Raw genomic sequence first — 21,630 nt, forward strand, 5'->3', positions numbered from 1 at the left:
TACAGATACCTAATTTCATCTGTCATAACTGATTCTTTTTTTCCTAGCTTCAATTTCAGAAGGCGATCGCTTCCTAAATTTTTCTCTAAATTCTGAGACCATTTAGCCTCTTTGGTACTTATAACTCACTATTCAAGTTTATCAGTTTCAGTTGAGGTGCAAGAATTAGATTAGAGGATAAAAGATGGTGAAGGCACTGTAGGAGAGGGAGAAAAGAAATAGAGGAAGTCATTAAAGTTTTCTCTTAATTTTTTTTATCTGTAAGACTCTTCTAGCTCTAAAATTTTGTGATCTTGATTATGCTCTAAGTGAGCGATTCTCGAGAGAAGCAGTTTGGTAATCTGTGCAGGTGTCATTAGTTGTCTGAAGATTGGGGGACAGTGCTACCAGCCCCTGTGGGTGAGGCCAGGGGTGCTAAATATCCTACAATACATGGAATTTGGTCAGCTCAGGACTTGGAAAAGCAGACACGAAGACAGAATTAGATGGACAAGAGATTTATTGGAGGAAATGGCTATTAAGAATAAAGGAGAGAGGATGCAGCAGGCCAGGAGTGCCTTCAGACTGATGCAGCTCTACTATCCATGAAAGGAGAGAGAAGGAAGCAAGGTTAGGTAGGAAGAGCCTTAGGCTGCCATACGGCTCCAAGAAAGTCTTGACCAGACCAATAGGGAGCCTCAGAGCAAAGACTGACCATTTGAGGGGTCCCTCAAATATGGGCAAGCACAGCCTAGCTCTAATACCACTGCTGTGCTCAGCCATTGGGGAGGAGCAGGTCAGGGAGGGTAAGGCTGTAGCAGAAATGCCGTGGTGAATTCTCAAGGTACAGCACTAGAAAATTGTCAGCTAATTACAATCCTCAGGTAGGTTTCCCTCTCTCTCTCTTTAAGAGAACGAAAATGACACTTTACTCAGAAATCTTTGCCTATGAAACAAGAGGACAAAATGATATAAACAAGAACATCTTCTGAAAATGCCAAGGTGATGTTTTCCCTTTTTTCCTTTTTGCCGGTTAAAGTTGGATACAGAATAAGTTTTGAGAGACAAGCCTTCAGAGTTGAGATCCAGCATGGAAAATAAGATGAATTAACTTTTCAGTCTGCAAGAGTATTCACATTTCTGAGCTGCAAGAGATTTGTTTCTCCTTTTGACCTCAAAAGCCATTTGGGAACTTTGAGGAAACTTCACAATATCTTTTAAGTTTTGCTTATCATCCTCAAAAAGGATAGCATCAGCACTTAGAGGTGGCACCCTCTGGCCTACAGTATCAATAATCGTATCAGATCCACTCCTGTGGTTTCCTGTTCAGACTCTTTGAGGGTCCCACTGCATTGTCAGCTTCGTTTGCCTTCACAGTTTTAGCATCACAGCTAACCATTTTTTCAGTTGATGGTCTGCAACCCTTTACCTGAGTTATAGGCAGAGAGTCACATTTTTTTTTTTTTTTTTTAAAGATTTTATTTTTTCCTTTTTCTCCCCAAAGCCCCCCGGTACATAGTTGTGTATTCTTCGTTGTGGGTTCTTCTAGTTGTGGCATGTGGGACGCTGCCTCAGCGTGGTCTGATGAGCAGTGCCATGTCCGCGCCCAGGATTCGAACCAACGAAACACTGGGCCGCCTGCAGCGGAGCGCGCAAACTTAACCACTCGGCCACGGGGCCAGCCCCCCAGAGAGTCACATTTTTTTGTTTGAAAATCTTCGTATCACCATTAACAAATGCTGTACTAGTTTCTTTATTTGGCCAACAGCTGCTTCTGAATAGGCCAGCTCTGGAGGAATTTTCTTGGCATTATTTTTAATTTGTATCTGGGCATTTGGCGGTGAACTAATGTCATTTGTAACTGCTGCTGGAGGCATTTTGTCAAAGGAGTCCTTTTTGTTTCCTTCATCTTCGTCATCTGCTTCATCTTCTTCCTACGTATTATTTCCTGATGTTTCTGTAGTTTTAGAAGCATTTGCATCCATTATTTCTTATCTCTTCAGGATTTCTTCAATCCTACTTTTTCCTTTTAGTCTTTACGGCAGGTTCTGTCTGGAAGGACAATCTGAGTAGTGCATCCCACGGCCAGCTTAAAACAACCCTTGTACCACCCTGATCCACTTCTCCACCCACGTTCTGGGAGCAGCTCCTCTACGATTCCTCTAAACCTCTCGTCCTGAGTGAAAGCTTAGAAGAAGGAGGGTATTGGGACAAACTGCTCTCGTCACTCAGTTGGTCTCAGGGCTGCAAAGCAATTGCTACTCATCTTTCTCCTCCACTACTCATTTCAAATTCTACTGTCCTTTACCTGTCACCTCCACAGGTCTTGGTAGCTTACCTGGGTATGGCCCAAATCCTCATTCCTGATGAGAATGTCTATTTATTGGTAATTACACACATGGGCTGGGATTGCTGCACATGTCCTTCCACAGTTCCAATTAAGTATGAAGAGACTTCCAAATGGATCACCTAGGGTCCACATGTATTTTTTCCCCGCCCTTTATATGAAAGCAGCCCAGCCCTTCCTCTTCCTGTTGATTTAGGTCAGTTACTCCTGCCAAGATGGGCACTCCTTGTCTTGCCTGCTGGTGCCTGGACAGAGCCCAAAGTGCCCAAACAGTAGCCATAGCTTGCAGTTCAATGGGACCCTAATGTTCCCTGGCAAAAAAAATGCACCCCCCTTGGGAACCAGAGCTTCTAAACCTGCAACACCCAGAGTTGCGGGAACAGGAAGCACCAAGTCTCCCAATGACTTGTTGAGATGTTAAGTGGTCACTTCTGCTTCCTCCCCTTTGTTCCTGGACCCGTATATTCTTCCTTTTGGGGCAATGCCATTCAGAGGTCTCGGATTTAGTGTATATACTGCATCCTGAAGGGTAGCACTCCATCCTTACAGCATATTGCCTCTAAACTGGCACTTCAGCTGCGCCCTCAGCAGGTTGTCCAGTACTCCTCTCAGGCCGGCCACTCCTGGATAGTGCAGTAGGTGATACAACCAGTAGATGCCTTGGTCATCAGCTCTTACATCAACTTTACTGTGAAGTAGTTTCAGTTTGGATGCTGTGTTGAGTTGGATCCCATGCCAGTGGATCAGGCCTTCTTTAAGCTCCTAGATAGTGGTACGGGCTGCAGGCAAGAAAGGCAAACTCATATCCAGAATAGGCATTTATCGCTGTGAGGATGAACCACTGGTCACTCTAGAATGGAAACGGCTCACTGTTGTTGACTTGCTACCAAGTGGCTGGTTTACCTCCTCAAGTTATAGTGCCATGTCAGGTACTCAGTGTTGGCCTCTGTTGCTGGCAAGTTAGACCTTCAAAGACAGAAGTAGCTAGATTGGCCTAGGTAAGTGGGAATTCATGCATTAGGGCTCATGTGTAGCCTCTCTCTCTGTAAACATGGCCTTTCCATTCATATGCCCATTGTGCCAGTTCCAGGGTGGGCCATGAGAAAGCCTGGCTAATGTCAATTGGTAGAATCTTTTGGTCTACTTGGTTATTCTGTTCCTTTTCCATGGTTGATGCTTCCTGGTCAGAATGAAAATGTGATACTAAAATCTTCATCCTTTGTACCCACTCTGATCTGTTCACATGCCTGTGCTCCAGACCTCCTTATCTTCAATCTTCCAGTCTTTTCCTTCAAAATTCTGACCAGCTGGCCAGGTCATTGCCAATGCCCAGGAATTTGTGTAAATTCTCATCACAGGTCACTTTTTCTCCCACGCAAAGTGGATGACCAGCTACACTGCTTGAAGTTCTGCCCATTAGGAAGCTTTTCCCTCTCCATTGTCCAAATGTGGCTGCAATGTGCTGCCAACCATTTTTCACCTTCCACCCACATAGCAAGCCAACCCATTCATAATCAAGGTTGAGCTTTTTTCTCTTCCCTTTCTTGGCCATATATGACCCCCTATATCCCCAGACAGCCTAATGGAGGAGTCCTGGTACAAGCATACTGGGTCATATGGGGGTCTGGGGTACTAGCTCATGCAGTGTACTCGTGCCTTCTCGTCTTATTGGAGTTTGATTCACAACACATCATTTCTGTGTTATGGTGAACTGCTGCTGGGTACATCAGCTTTATAACTGGGCATGTCTGACAGAATTCAGCTCATGACGGGCACTTCTGAACACACGGTAACGTGGTGCCTCATGGTCAAGCTTTCTGCCTCTACTAGGGCCCAGTACCACATCAGGGGCTGTTTTTTGAAAGGAGTAAAATCCTCCACTGCAGATGGCATGGCCTTGCTCCAAAATCTCAGGGGCCTATATTGTGATCTCCCACTGGGACTTGCTATAAATTCTACACTGACTGCTACAGAGCACATTGCTCTTCCAGGCTGCACTCAGAACTGGCAACCTTCCTTGTCACCCAGGATATGAGCCAGAGCTGTATTCCTGGGTGTGAGATTTGTGCTTCCAGAACCCAAAGAGACCCACCAGGCATCATGCTTCATTATAGTAGGAGACACAAGATACAGAAATTTGTCTTTTACTCTGGAGGGGATGTCTCCACATGCCACTGACTACTGGACCTCTAAAAACTTCACAGAAGTGGAAGATCCCTGAATCTTAGAGTTTATCTCCTACTCTGTGGATGCATGTATTTTACCAAGGCCATATAAGCGACCTCTTGCTCATCCTACTCATCAGTATATTTTGGTATAAGCTGTCAATGTGATGTTCTCAGGATGTCCAGACAATCCAGATCTCTTCAGACTGTATTACAGTAGAGAGTGGAAGAGGTAACATAGTCCTTAGACAAAACTGGAAATAAATACTATCTCTTCCACATGAATATGAACTGCTTCTTATCCTTATTTCTAATTGGAATACAAACGAATGCATTCACCAAATCAGTAGCCTCATACTATGTACCTGAGGTCATTATCAATCTGCCCTAGCAATGATAACATATCAAACACAGCTTGAATTGGGACTCCTACTTGGTTAAGCTTGCTGTGGTAGTCTCCATTCACTCCGTAGGATCCAGAGTGGCACTAATCACCACCATCTCCCCTGGGAAACATTATCATCTTTTATTATCTTAGCTGGGGTAGGGAGCAATTTCAAAGCCTTCCAGTTGGTCTTCCTCCCTATGATAGCTCTTATCTAACAACCTAAGGACCCAATAATTCAACTTGTCTATTACAGTTATATATTCAAGGACCAAGGAAATGACCAGCAGGTGGATGTGCAGACTCAGTGAATTCTCTGTAAACCAGACTTTAGCTAGGACTCAATTAAGCTGTAATAGAGGAATCTGCAAGCCCCTGCTCTAACAAGGGGGCATGATGACACTTTGGGTCTCCAGCTATCAAAATCTACTCAGAACCTAGGTCCAAAGCACCTTGAAAAGCCTGAACATTCCCCCTTCTCCATTGTAAATGCCCTACTCAAGTAAATGCCCTGGGTCCCTTTGGGGAATGATAGGAGGAATCATTACAATAGATACTTTCCATCATGTTGCAGAGTCCTTCTAGGGACCCAGCCACGTCCTTAGTCAGTGGACTGCAGATCTGAAAATGGGCTCAAATTCAGGAACTGGGCAACATATTGTGACCTTTTTTTTTCCCCCTCAGGAAGATTAGCTCTGAGCTAACGTCCATGCCTATCTTCCTCTATTTTATATGTGGGTCACCACCACAGCATGGCTGACAAATGGTGTGGGTCCACACCCAGGATCTGAACCCACGAACCCAGGCCACTGAAGCAGAGTGCACTGAACTTAACCACTCTGCCACAGGGTGGACCCCATATTGTGACTTTTTATTGAGATGACTCCCCTAGCCTCCTGCCCCTCCATTCCTGCTGCCTTCTGATCGTAGATGTTAAGCAGCACCCTTATTAGCTGTCTATCGTTTTTGCCACTAAGATAAAGTGACCAACTTGTCTCCATTTTTTCTAAGTTCCTAGAGAGGCCCTCTTGCTCTCACACGTAGGCTTTAGCTGTTTGTAAGCAGCCCTCGGCTTCTCATTCTCTCTCTGCAGGGTGTCAGTACAACTTACTAATAACCAGCCAACTCCACTCCCTATGTCTTTCAAATACCTGAATCATTATACAGGCAAGGATGTTCCCCACACTAGGGAAAAAACCGTAGTTTGTTTTGTTTGAACTTTACCAGTTGAGTTGTTTTTGCCATTTTGGAAAAATGACTTCACCAGCAGTAATACTTACCTGATATTTGAATCACCAATACAATATGCCTATATGTGAATTTGTGCCTGTCTCATGTATATATATGAATATACCTCCTTAACTCTTATTTCAAAATGTAAATATAAATAAAATTGCCAACAATATTCCTTTGAATCTTGTTTTCTCTAAAATCTAAAAGTACTAATTTTAAGCATGTGGAATTCTCACACATTGTTGGTGGGAATACAAGCTGGTATGACTTCTGTAGGGAGAATTTGGTAATATCTAGCAAAATCTAAAGTTCATTTACCTTTGACCCAGAATCTTACTTATGGGAATTTATCCCAAAGAAAATATGACAGAAATATCAAATTATAAATAATGAAGGATATTCGTTATGGCAGTGTTTGTAATAGTATAAGACTTCTTTCAATCCAGATGTTTACCAGTGGAGGATTGGTTTGAATACGTTGTAATACATCCACAAAGTGGAGTACTCTGTGACTGTAAAAAAGTAATAACTCTATATATCATTATGGAATGACCCTAGAACATATTGTTAAGTTTAAAAAGAAATTAAAAGCAAAGTACAGAACAGTGTTATGTAGTGTGTTCCTTTTATGTAAGAAAGAAAGGACAAAAAAGAACAAGGAAATCTTAAACTTTCTTGTTATGTTTTTATTAATAGTGCTGATATTTGGAAAATATTTTTTAGAGAGAAAGATAAAGCAAATAAGTGATTATTAGTATCATTAAGGAACCAAGAATTTTGATATTAGAGGAAAGATATACAAATATAAAATCAAAGAAGGAAAATTCCTGTAATCTTACATTTAAATAAGAGGCATTAGTATGTTCTCAAGATGTAATTTTCTCTTTTAAAATATGTATTTCCTAGCTCTTTCTCCTGAAAAGGCCTAGGAAAAACAATTAGTCCATAGCAATGAGCACTCCTACTGCCCAGGTTGTAGTCTAAAAACTATTTCCTAGTAGAAGGAACTAAAGAGTAGCCGAATGTGCCACCCCAAAATGTACCACTTTACCATAAGGATTATTTTTAGCTGAAGACAGTTGAGAAGGAGATAAAGGAAAGGCTCTCTGCCCTGCCTGCTACTTGCCTAAAAGCGGGATATAAACTTGTGACGGGGTTCCCTCTCCCCTCTCTGCCGGGAATGGCATAAGCTAATCACCAGTGACAATTCTAGACCCTTATCCGCCCAGAGAAGGCACTAGAGGTTTCTGTATAACAATCCTTGCTAGAACTAGCAATTATCTACCATTAGTTTCCCCATATATTTACCTTCCCACAATTTGCTGCCCCTAGAAGCTCGAAGTCCTTTTCCTTTGTCTTGTCACTTCTCTACAAAATTATTGTTCCTTTCTAAGACACTATATAAGCTCAAAATCTAACCACCCCTTTTGAATTACTCATCACTGAGTACTCCCATATGGATGCATGATGCACATGTTAATAAACTTCTGTTTGCCTTTCTCTTGTTAATCTTTTTATCAGTCTAAATTTGTAGCGCCCCAGCCAATGAACCTAAGATGAGTAGAGGAAAATCCTCTCCTACAGAACCAAGGCTCTTTTGAGAAATAGTTGACTTCAGGGTTGGGGCAGGAGATAGATGAGCATCAAATATCTTCTCATAACCAAAAGCAAGGAAGGCAGCAAAGACTGGTAAGGTTGTGTCAGAAGAACTCAGGAGCCAACTTGAAGAGGCCCCATCTGGCCGAAAATGAGACAATCTAAGCATCATAATGAATGATGACTGAAGTGAATTAAAAATATCAAATAGGGCCAGCCCAGTGGCACTGTGGTTAAGTGCGCATGTTCCGCTTCGGAGGCCTAGGGTTCGCTGGTTCAGATCCCGGGTGCGGACATGGCACTGCTTGGCAAGCCATGCTGTGGCAGGTGTCCCACATATAAAGTAGAGGAAGATGGGCACAGATGCTAGTTCAGGGCCAGTTTTCCTCAGCAAAAAGAGGAGGATTGGCAGCAGATGTTAACTCAGAGCTAATCTTCCTCAAAAAAAAAAAAATTAAAATCCATAAGTACATAATGATATTCAAAATTAAAAATTTAGAGTACAAATTCATTCGAAGACTAGTTTATAAAGTAAAGGAATTAAATGGAGCATCTACATTGCCTTTTCTGTGCAGATTGCATTTCCTACAAATATTTGAAGAGAGGGAGTTCTTTATATTTCAGGTAACAAATGCAGAAAAAATTAGAATAACCCATTTTGCATCTCTTGATGAAATAACGGACCGAAGCAGTGATCATCAGTGGCTGCTAAGATCATTAGGTAAAAGGCTGATGGGAAACTTTTATGCAGGATAGATCATACTGCCAACACTTGAACCCACTAATCAACTTTTACATCAGAAAAAGAGAATCAGCCAGCCATTGATGTGCTTTCTGTTATGATGCAATGAGAAGGACATAGCACCACCTGTGCAATACTCCTGCCAAAAAAATCAAACCTGAATATGACCAAGCTTCTAGATCTAACAGCCAGATTACAGTAATACAGAGATAAAGGGAACATGACAAAATGACAACATAGAGACACAATCAGCAAAATCCTTAATGTGGAAAACTATGTGACAAATGACTTCGTTTCTTCAACAAGCAAATAGCAGGAAGTAAGAAAGAGAAGAATCATTATAGATTAAGAGATTTAAGAGCTATATCAACCTAATGCATTGTTTGAACTGATCAAGCAAATCAACTGTAAAAAGACATGAAAATCTGAGAAAATTTTAAATTCTGATTGAATATTTGATGATATTCAGGAATTATAGTTAAACTTTTGTAGAGTGATACAGTATGTGATTATGTTTTTTAAAATTAAAAAGTATTTATGAATAAAATATCTGGGTGCTATCTGGGATTTGCCTTAAAATAATCTGAGAAGGTAAGGTTGTTATATAGATCAATGGTTCTCAAACCTTAGTCGACCTACAAATCAGCTGGAGAGATTGTTAAGACACAGACTCCTGGGCCCTACCTCAGACATTCTGATTCAGTGGTCTGGGCTGAGACCAGTGAATTTGCATGTCTAATAATCTCCAGTAGCATTGATAAGGATGAAAAAGACTGGCTATTGATAATTGATCATTGTTGAAGCTGCGTACTGAGTAAGCATGTAGCTCATTGTACTTAATATGATTCTGAAACCAATTCCAAAGCCAGGCGGGGGAGGTTCCCAAAACACCAAGCAATTCTCTGGACACCAGCCAGGTGGCCTACAATTCAACAACTCAATTCTGACACTATCTACGTGGAGATAGCATCAGATTCCACGGGTTAAGGGCTCAGTCTCACAAGACTGCACGTCTCCCCACCACCCCCAAACACCAATCGCAAGCCCAGGTTATCATGTGCGCTTTGGCTGACTGGCTTAGACTGGTGGCTCCCACAACCCCCTCCTCAGTTTCTATTAATTTGCTAGAACAGCCCACAGAACTCAGCGAAACATTGTACTTACTAGATTACCGGTTTATTATAAAAGGATATCATTCAGGAACAGCCAGATGGAAGAGGTGCATAGGGCAAGGTATAAGGAAAGGCCCCGGAGCTTTCATGCCCTCTCAGAGTGCGCCACTCTCTCCAAATCTGTTCACCAACCCTGAAGCTCTCTGAACCATCCTTCTGAGTTTGTATGGAGGTTTCATTACATAGGAGTGATTGATTAAATCACTGGCCAAGGGCAATTGATTCAACCTCTAGGCCCCTCTGCCCCCGCTGGAGATGGGGGTGTGTGTGGGACTGAAAGTTTCAACCCTCTAACCACATGGTAAGTTCCTCTGGTGACCAGCCCCCATGCTTAGGTGATTTCCCAGTCACCTTATTAACATAACAAAAGACACCTTTGCCCTTCTCCCTAAGAAATTCCAAGGGTTTTAGGAGCTGTGTCAGAAATGGGGACAAAGACCCAATATATGTTTCTTGATATAAATCACAGTGTCGTGATACTATTCTCTCTACTTTAGCATATGTTTGAAATTTTTATAAGAATTTTTAAATAAAATGTATATGCCAGAAATAACAAGTGTTGGTGAGGATGTGGAGAAAAGGGAACCCTTGTGCACTGGTGGTGGGAATGTAAATTGGTGCAGCTATAGAAAACAATATGGAGCTGCCTCAAAAAATTAAAAATAGAACTACCATATGATCCAGCAATTCCACTTCTGGCTATTTATCCAAAGAAAAAGAAGACACTAATTTGAAGAGATATCTGCACCCCATGTTCATTGCAGCATTATTCACAACAGCCAAGACATGGAAACAACCCAAGTGCCCATCAACACATGAATGGATAAAGGAAAGGTGGTATATCTATACAATAGAATATTATTCAGCCATAAAAAAGAATAAAATCTTGCCATTTGTGACAACATGGATGGACCCTGAGGGCATTAGGCTAAGTGAAATAAGTCAGACAGAGAAAGACAAATACTATATGATCTCCATTATATATGGAATCTAAAAAAACAAAAAACAAAGGTTATAGATACAGAGAACAGATTGGTGGTTGCCAGAGGTGGGGGGTGTTGGTTGCCAAATGGGTGAAGGGGATCAAAAGGTACAAACTTCCAGTTATAAAATAAGTCATGAGGATATAATGTACAGCATGGCAACTATAGTTAATAATACTGTATTGCATGTTTGAATGCTGCTAAGAAAGTAAATCTTAAAAGTTCTTATCACAAGAAGAAAAATTCTATACATATGGTAACTTATGTCAACTAGATTTACTGTGGTTATCATTTTGCAATACATACAAATATCAAGTCATTATGTTGTACACATGAAATTAATAATAATGTATGTCAATTATACCTCAATAAAAAATTTCATATGGCAACCCCTGATTTCATTATATCTGCCATTTTTTCCCAAGTATTTACATATTGCAATATGTGTTTTTATTATAAATTAACCTCATTTTATTTATCCTTTATAATGAAGTTAGGGTATTATATTTTTTTAATGATATATGTAAGAAAATTGTGTTATATATATGTTTCATTTGAGGATGATAAAGGAGTGTTAAAAATATTTATTATACGGGGGTGGGCCCAGTGTCACAGTGGTTAAGTTCCCTTGCTCCACTTTGGCAGCCCTGGGTTCACAGGTTCGGATCCCAGACATGGACCTAGCACTGCTCGTCAAGCCACACTGTGGCGGCATCCCACATAAAATGAAGGAAGATTGGCACAGATGTTAGCTCAGGGCCAATCTTCCTCACACACAAAAAAATTATTATAAAATGGGAGTGTTGAATACAATAGGGTGAGAGTTGCTAATCTAAAACAGCCTGTGGAGAAATGAGGGCTATGGAGGAAAGCAAGCCCTGGCAGCTGAAGAGGAGGCTTCAGTGGTAACCAGATAGATCTCCCCAGACTCGCCAGGATTTCCACTTTCCTAAAAGAGAGGCTTAACTAATTCAAAGCATTCTTGAGTCCTCCTTGGGCATTTTCCTGTTCACCGTTAGGGATTTCCTGACCATTCAAGATGGGAAAATGATTCTGAAAACACACTGACTTTTCTCCAGCCAGCAGCAGGCTAGTTACTAGCACTGCAGGGTCTTGTCCGAGAGCTCCATCTTCAATAGACAGCTGTCCAACCCCAGACAAGAAGACAGCTGAGAACTGAGGAAGACAGCCTGAGGCAGTGGCTGCCCTTGCGAAACAGGAGAACTTTAAAAAATCCTGACATCTGGGTCCCACCCTCAGAGATTCTAATTTAACTGATCAAGAGTAACTAGGCATTGGAGATTTTAAGCTACCCAGGTGATGCTAATGTGCAACCAAGACTGAGAACCATTGCAACTGAAGCAGTGGTTCTCAAACTTTACATGGAATTGGACTCACCGGGAGGGTTGTCACACGGACCACTGGCCCTCACCCTCAGAGGTTTTGATTCAGTAGGTCTGAGGTCAGGCCCAATAGTTTGCATTTTTGAACAAGTTCCCAGGTGACGTTGATGCTGCTGGTCCTGAGACCACACGTGGAGAACATAAAGCTCTCTGCTGCACACCCTAAGCATAATATTTTCTCAAGGAAAAGCCCTTGTGCAATTGCGTTGCTGAACTTGTCACTTTTTTAGTAGAAAAACACCATTACTACTTGAAAGAATGCTGACGCACGGGGTTATTCAGATTTGGGTATTTGGGAGACATTTTCTCAAAAATCCAATGAGTAGTCACTTCAAGGAAAATAAGTGATAACATTTGTTGCCAATGACAAAATCTGGAGCTTTCAAGCGAAAACTAGAAACTTGGAAAACTTGTGTCCACCATCATAGCTTGACTACATACTAGCACTTAAAATTTCTGTGGTTAGCTTGGTAGTGATATTAATGAATGTGATTTTTATACAATGTGATATTGCATAATGAAATGTGTTAACATTTGGAGAATCTACATAACTCAGTAAACCAGTATTTTCAAAATGAACAGTGCATAACGTTACAAAATCATGCATGGGTGATAGAACCATTTCAAGAACAAGCTGGACCAACTGATTTTAATGTAACAGCGTGCAATATAGTTTCAGATTCCACATTGCAACTAACATTTAAAAACTACTACCTGTGGAGTTGCAGTGTAGTACAAAGAAAAATATCCACAGTTATCTGAAGAGGCCACTAAAATACCACTGACCCTTTTTCAACTTCATATCTGTGTGGAGCCAGATTTTCCTTCATATAGTTTAACCTGTAGGGGTGAAAAACTTTTTGCTTCTTCCCTTCTATGTTCTTTGGCTGCCTTACTAATTAAATTGACATAAGACACATTAACAGGAGAAAAAGAAATTTAATTTCGTATGTACAGAAGCTCCACAAAGACATGAGAGACTCTCTGGCAGTCAGGTAATTGAGGCTTCTATACCATCCTGAACTAAGGAGAAGGGGACGGCGTCTGGGGTCTCAAAGGGGAGGAAGACACTTCACAGGGAGATGAGAAGAACAGGTGTTCGGTAAACAAATGTTTGCCATGCCATGCAGACAATTCTTTCAGATATAAAAAGTTATTTTTGGCAATACTTATCTTCCTGGTACAGGTCTCCTATCTAAATTCTTTTAGGCAGTTAAGGGGGAAGTAAAAAGCTCTTCTTGAGTCCGCTGGACCTTGATTGTCTTCAGCTCTAAATAATCCACATGCCAAAGTGGAACATTCTGCAGTGGCTACCCCTGAACCCCTTCACACCAAAGCAACACATCACAACAGACTGAATGCAGAATCAGATATGAGAGTCCAGTTGTCTTCTATTAGGACATTAAAGAGATTTATTAAAAATGTGAAATCATGTTACTCATCTCACCAATTTTTTTTTTGTTTTGGCAAATATTTAATTTTCATAGTTTTATTTAGGTTAGCATGCAGTAACTTTGTTATTTTAAAGTGAATTAATATTTTTGTAAATTCTCAGTTTTAATTTCTAATAATGTAAATATTACTACGCTTAGGCCGTATAAACATAAGCTCATTGAGGTCCTCAGTAATTTTTAAAAGCATAAGGGAGTCCTCAGACCCAAAATGTTGAGAACGGCTGTTCTAGAGTTCCAGGAGTGTTCTATTTCTTCACTTGATGCTGGCTACGTGGATGTTTATTTTACAGCTATTTCTGAAAATATGCATACAAATTTTATGTACTTTTGTGAATGTTATATTCCATGACTTTTTTTTTATTGCAACTAAGGAAATTGCCTCTTAGTGTAACAGAAAGAGCAGGCCTTTAGAAATAAAAGATTCATGATTCAAATTCTCTGTTAACTTGTTCTGTGCTTTGGGGACCAAAAAAATATGCCGTAATACCACCTTCTGTAAAGCATGAAAGTGCTTTATAAACTGTAAAGTGGTGTGCAAATGTTGGCCACTATTAATGCAGAGTAATAACATATATATCAGTTTAAAATTTTCTCTCTTCTAATGAATCCGCCTGTGACCTTTAAGCAGACTTTTGAGAATTCCTTAAACCATCGTATTTTCCATTTTTATTTGACTTCCAAAGTACTTGGAGTTAAATTTGTGGCACATTGTGAACTCTACTGTAGGTTTGTTACAGATTACTTTCCTCGAAATAGTATTTAATCTTCTTGATTTATCTTTCTTAAACTGCCTCAACTTATATGTGTCTTGCTATTGTCAACAACCACAAATACTTTGTGGAAAAAGAGGAAGAGAGTAAATTTTATATAAATAATAAAGGATACCGACAGTGGAAGAGAGAACACGGCCGTGGCACGTCCTCTTTCTAAAGGTTGTGAGGCAACGTTTGCGGCAACTGTGTTTCCCTCTTTCCGCAGCACGTCAGCCTCAGATAAATAAATAAAGCACAGGACTTTCATTTCCAGGCAGTTGTCATAGCAACTTTTGACTACCCAGAGAAGAAGGAATTCTCATATCTTAAGCTCTGACTCCAGAGGAGCTAAAAAGACACAAAGACTAAAAGGAACATTAAAGAATGATTTGCAAGATGTGCTGAAACTGGATATCTGTTCTTCAGAACTTTTCCACTAAATGTCTGTGCTTCCCCCCCCCCCCCCGGCCTATCTTTCCCCTTGTAGATTTCAGAGCTCAAGAGCAATAGACTAATAATAGCTACCATTTAGCACTTACTACATGCCAGACACATAGAATATTCCGCACATTCTTGTTGTTTTTAATACTCCCAACAACACTATAAGTGTGGTACCGTTTTTGTCCACGTTTCACTGATGAGGAAATTGAGTTTAGATAGATAGATGAAGCAGTTTACCCAACGCCACACAATAAGTGCTCAACCTCTCAGCCTTCAACAGAGTTGACCAGTTCTTAAAACTCTCTGGTTTTCTGGATTTCCTCCCGCTTTACTCACTAAACACTTTGCTGGTTCCTTTGTTTCAGCCTGATCTGTAAATGTTGGCATGTCCAGGGGTTGGTCCTGAGCTCGTTTCTCTATCTAGACCATCTCTTGCAGTCCTATGGCTTTAAACGCCTTCTATGTGCTGATAATTCCCAAACATCTCACGTGCATTTCAGACTCAGGCATGCAACTGCTTGTTTGACTCTTAAGTATCTAGCAGGTATTTCAAAGCTAATAAATCTTAAACAACTCCTGTCCTTCAGCCTTCCCTGCCTCAGTAATGACAGCATTGCCCGGCCTGGATGCTCAAACCAAAATTCCTAAGAGTCATCTTTGATTTCTCTCTTTCCTTTACCACCCACTGCTAATGTATAAACAAATTACTTCAGATTTATACCCGAAATCTATCTTAAATCTACTTCTTTTCATCTCCAATGCCACCACTTTAATGAAGGCGACTGTCTTTTCCCTGGACTCCTAATCAGTAACTTTCTAACCAAGGCCTCTGCTTCCACTCTCCAAAGAACAGCCAGAATCAGCGTTTGAAATCACAAACCAGGTCATGCAACTTTAAAGCTTTCAATGGCTTCCCATTGCTCTAGAACGTGATTTGAACTCCGGACTATTGCCTAGAAGACCCTGCATGGTCTAGCTCCTCCCTCCTGGTCTAGTCTCCTGTAGTTGTGCCCCTCCATCACTCTGCTTTAGTCCCAATATTCTCCTTTCCTTCCCTCGAACACATCGAGCTCTTTTTGCCTCTGGGATTTTGCAGTATAAACAGTATGAACTGCCTCAAACTTCTCTCAGCTCATCTTTCTAGCTGGCTCTTTTTCATCCTTCACGTTTCAGCTCAAATATCATTTTCTTAGAGGTTACCTCATCTAAAGTGGTCTCCTATTGGAGTTTTCGGTCCATGGCATCATTTTTATTAAGAGCACTTACCAGTATCAGAAATCTTTACTATCTTCCCCCCTCTCACTAGTATAAGCTCCACAGGGTCAGGGACTCTAACTATCTTTTGCATTTCTACATTCTCAAAGCCTAGGAGCATGTAGGAGGTGCTCAATAAACAGTCATTAACAAAGGGAAAGAAGGAAGAGAAAAAAAAGAGAAATACAGTGCCAGGTTCCCATCCAAGGACTATTTTACTCCAAAACTGCTTTTAACTACCTCCCTATTTTTAGCTTTTCAGGATGATTTCCAGTTAGATTATTTTGTTCTAACTCAAGACTGATGCCTGAATATCCCAAGACCCTAGGTTTGAGATGAAAGGGAAAGGAGATGGGCCGTGATGGAATGGAATTGGAAGGGCTCCTAAACACAAAAAACCTACCTTATCCTCCCGTGAACTCTTCCAGCTGGGGGGCGGGGGGGGGGAGACAAAAGAGAGAGAACACCACATCACAGTTTCTACTCCCTCAGAAACAGGGCTAAATTCCCTGAAAGAAGAAAACATATTCCCCATCACATCCTTCCCCACCAAATTCCCAAGGTGTTTACCCAGTTGTTTTCAAGCAAAGAACATTATGCCAAAATGTTAACTTTGGGACTAGAATTGACAACCATACCAGATCATCGCCTCTCATTTTCATTCATTAATTATTGGCACTAAAATTCTATCTAAACAACTTATGAGGAACAAAGACATGAGGAAGGCACAGGATTCCAAAACCTGAAGCATGAGGAGGCAAAGGGCAGCCTGAGGAGAAAGAGCAGAGGAAAAATATTTTTCCTCTACCTAAGTTCTTGGCTGGGGCGCCTGTAACAAAAGGCAGATTAACAAGAGAAAAGTGTACAAATTTAATTAACATAAGTTTTATATAACACGAGAGTCTTCATGAGGAAATGAAGACCAGAAAGAGCAGTTAAACCTGAGCGTTTTTATGCTAGGTCTGATGAAGAGTGGACAGTCGCAGAGAGACGTCATGGACAAATGGCATGAGCGAAGTGCAGTAGACTGGGGGACGCTTAGCGAGGCCTGTTCATTCAGATTCCTCTCGGCGTCCCTCTGTCGTCGCAGATCAGGATGCTCCTGCCCACCATGTACGGGTTTCCCCCGCTGTCCAAAACCAGAGCGTTCCTAGGAAACCTTTTGTAATGGCCTAAAGCAAAGAAGCAATTACCAATAATTTATATGGGAAAAACTTTTGAGCATTCTCGGACTCAAAAAATAATCCACCAAAATAAATGGAGATAAAGCACAGACGCTCACAGGCGCCGTGCAAGGCTACGGCGCACGATGCTGAGAGGCTGAGTGTAGCTCTCGGGGAAGGAGCTTGGCGGCGCCACTCTCGCTGCTTGGGGTGCACACAGCTTGCTGCAAAACAAACGCTGAACACTATTTTCGTTTTTCGCCTTTTTTTCGTAAAAGCGAAAATCCTCTGGATTTCTTTGGGTTAGTGAAAACGGGTACGAATTTGGGTCTGGCGTAAAGCCAACTTTCGGATAGCGGGGGCAGCCTGTACAGGGAGGGCCCCTCTCCCATGAGGGTTTCAGGATCTGCCTCAAGGGAAGGTCAGAGTCCGTCTTGGACAGGCGGTTTCTCAAATTCCTTCAGCTTAAAATATGCATCATGCTAAAGCGCCATCTTTTGGGATAGCCTGTTCCCAACCCCGTCATGGATGTCTCTCACAGCTGATCCCTCTATAATGACCCAAAATTGGGTGTAGAGTCCAGCCAGTTCCTAGGGGAAGGAACAGGATATTCTTCCATGCAGATTATAGTTCTAATTTATACAATTTTCCAAAGAGTTTGAATCTCAAATATCTCACTCTACTTCTGGCACCAGAAAGAAGCACGCGAAGGCCTGAGAGAAATAAATTGTTATAATTTGCATGTTAGTTGGCTTTCAGTAAGCTTGGTTCCTGAGCTTTAAATGTCAAGGATTTTAGCATTAAAACACTTAGCTTTCAACACTTGAGAAACTCTCAGTGCTAATGTTTTTGTTTTGTATTTTAACTAACAATTCTTTGGCTGAAGTCTTTCATCTTCAAAACACTTAAATTCCTAGTAAGTAAAAAATTTGCAGGAGGGTTGAAGAGCTTGGACCATCATGATAGAGTGAAAATTAATCTTACTCTTGACCTTGATATTGACTTGCTGTGACCTTCCAAATATCATTTATCCTCCTGTGGTTTCAGCTTTTTCATTACAAAACATAAAAGATAATGTGGACATTATTTTGAGATCATTAGAGAAAATGAACAAGTCTAGGTTATTTGTAGATGTACTTCTATCAAATCCAATTATGTAAATGCTATTTTTAAATATCTTTCTAATTATCTAGTACATGATTTGTAAGTTTCATACAGTGAAAACAAAATTTAATTTGATAGTTTGTCAAAATCTAATATCTCTAGTTTCCTTTCAATTAGAGTGAAAGCCATAGTAAAATTGAAATAATAAAATCTCCAGAGTTAATTTCATTTTTTCTTCTGCTTGCACAGAACCGTGCCTCTTGACTCCGTCTGAAAAGTTTTCATTACTCAATGCTCCACTCTCATCCCCCTGACCTTGGAGCTACAAAAACTACAATTTTATATGAAAAGACATTTTATATAAGAAACATAGATATCAAAAAACATTAAAACTACATAATTTCTCTAGCAAACAAAGAATGCAAACTAAAATTAGAACTTTTTCATCTAGCCATTTGGCAAATATTAAAATTAAAATTGGCAAATATTAAAAAATTATAGTTTTCAGTATTGGCAAGGTGTGAGGAAACAGATTTTCACATAATGGTAGTGGGAGTGTAAAGTGGTAAGACCTTTTCGAGGAGCAATTTGGCAATCCTTATCACAAGTTTCTGATTTTCCTTTGGACAGCATGATCATGCACAAAGATATAAACATAAAATATCGAGTGTCAGTGGGAATGTAAAGTCATTGGAATGCTTCTACACTTCCAGGGGGGATGTAAGCTGGCGCGACCACTTTGGAAAAACAATTTGACATTATCTGATAAGGCTGAAGATGTGCATATCTTATGGCCCAGCAGTTGTACTCTTGGGCATGTAGTCAAGAGAAACGCTTGCGCACGTGTTCATATCCACACTGTAAGACCAAGAAAACAGAAAGAAACCCAATCGTCAATCAACAGTGCAACAGATGAATAAACACAGAAGTGAAAATGAGTGAATCACATCTACTTGCAATGACATGGATGATCTCAAGAACATTGTGTGGTAAGGAAAGAGCAAGTTGCAGAATAATGTACGTGATGGGGATTTTTAGGCTGCTTAATTTTAAAACAGTTTATGATGAGGATTTTTTGGCTGGTTACTTTTAAAACTACAGATAAGAAGCAGGCTCCAAGGAGTGGAATTTGTTTGCCCTTTGATCAGAGACAATTGCATTCTCCCTCTCTGGAATTTGTTTGCCCCTTGTTGGGAAAACATTTACATTTCTAAGGGAAACCTCTATCTGTGAAGATGCCTCCCTCTCTGAGCCAGGAGGAAGGGGGGGATAGCCTTATCTCTGGAAACTGTCTGACAACCTCATGTAATTGACCCTCCCCCCGACAAATCCTCCTTTTATCTTTAACCGAGGATAAAATTCAAGCGGTGACTTCTGCCATTCACTCAATCCGGTTTGATTCTTATCTAAAAATTGTGGGACCGCCAAATGGCCAGAACAAACGGGCACTAATAAAGAGATAACTCACATACCTATGCCTTAAATTTGGCCCTAACCCTCAGTTCGGGGCAGCAGCGGAAGCTCTGACTGCCCATGGGTCCTGTCCCCATGCTACTCTATCCCTATTCTCTAAATAAAAGAGCACCTCTGCCAGATCTTGAGAGTCTAAGAAATCTTTCTTTCGACTCCTCGGCTCACCGACCCCGCATCATACGTAGTATGATTCCACTTGTATAAAGATCAATGAGATGCAAAACTAATTCGTACATTGTTTAGAGAAACAAATATATGTGGCAAAACTAAAAACAAGGTTATGATAGACATCAACTCAGGACAGTGGTTACCCCTGAGGGCGAGGAAGGAGGAGGAGTTTGGAGAGAGGCACACAAGGGACTTCAAAGGTAACAAAAATGTTGAGTTTTTTTCCCCCTTAAACTTGGTGGTAAGTTAAGGGTTTTGGGTGATAAATGTGCTTCTTTTTATTTCATAAACATTTTTTGTATCTAGTCAATGCTTAATAAAAACAATTTTAAAAACTTAAATATCCAGACACCAGGTATTATGCAACATGAACAGAATGATTTTGTTTATATAAAACTCTATACCTATTATGTGTATAAACAGAATACAAAAATGTCTGGGAGGACACACACTAATGTATTGATCATCGTTGTCTCCTAGTGATTGAATTTGGGCTGAATTTGCTCCCATTGTTTTACTTTACTATGTTGTTTGTTTTGTTTTATAAAGGACATGTGTTCTTTTTTATAAAGACAATAAAACATTTTTTTTAAAGATACAACTATTGGGATGCTCATCGCAGTATATGTATCTTACATATTGTGTAGTGAAAAATTACCCTTACCCAAAGAGAGGTCTGGCCTTTGCTCTCAGCTCCTGGCAGGCAATCTCTAAGCCTTTGGCAAGTCCTGCTTGATGAGAGTGTCTTTGTTTACCCGCGGCCTTTGGACCACACCAGATTGTCTATGCGAACAATGGATTTACGGTGGGGGCCTTGAGCTACATGCAGCTCACCCTCTGCAGGCGCTGGAGCCTAAGGTCAGCCATGCAGGCAGTCAGCCATCTCTCTGTGACCAAGCCCCAGGAGAAACTCTGGACACAAGGGTTCAGGTGAGCATCCCTGGTTGGCAGTGCTCCATGTGTATTGTCACGTGATTGTTTCTGGGAGGAGTTAGGGCTGAAAGGATAACTGGAAGCTTCCCGCTGGAACTCTCCTGGCCTCTGCCCCATGCACCTCTTCCCATGGTTGATTTTAATCTCTATCCTCTCACTGTAATAAACTGTAAAACCACGAGTACAACAGTTTTCAGTGAGTTCTGTCAGTCCTTTTAGCAAATTATTAAACCTGAGAGTCATCTTGGGGACGTCCAAACTTGCATTTGGTATCAGAAGTGAGGGTGGTCTTTGGGTCCCAAACTTTGCACATATATATTATATGTTATAATAGCAAACCTAACAAACAAAACTTTGGAGCACTTAAATGTCTATCAATAGAAAATTAGTTAAATGAATTCTAGCATATCCACAGCTTAGAATATTATTATCATCAAAATCCTATAGCAGAGGGTTTAAATGATACATTAAGAAACAAGTACTAAGACAATAGGATTTTATTTTTAGTAAAATGTATATATGTGTGGGTGTGTATATAATTCTTTGAGGGATGAATCAGACACAGATGCTGCCCTAAATAGAGTTCAATAACAGAGATTTTTTTTAAAGGTGCACACACATTCATCCAAAATCTCCTCCTGAGTTCCCTGTGTCTGTGAATGGCACCCCCTTCTTTCGTGACTGTCTCTCCCTCTTACACCAGTGATGTGGTTCCAGCCACACTACCAAGTTCTTCATGGTCCCATCTCCCAGCCCTTAAACAGTTAGTCCGGAGTGGGCAACTGGTCTGAGTTGGGCCTGTCAGGGCACTCCACCCCACAGGCCGCAGTTGATTAGTGGAGAAATGGGTCGGTAAGACTTCTACCATAGAATTTTTTACAAC

This window comes from Equus caballus, chromosome 28, assembly GCF_041296265.1.
Source record: "Equus caballus isolate H_3958 breed thoroughbred chromosome 28, TB-T2T, whole genome shotgun sequence".
NCBI lineage: Eukaryota > Metazoa > Chordata > Mammalia > Perissodactyla > Equidae > Equus > Equus caballus.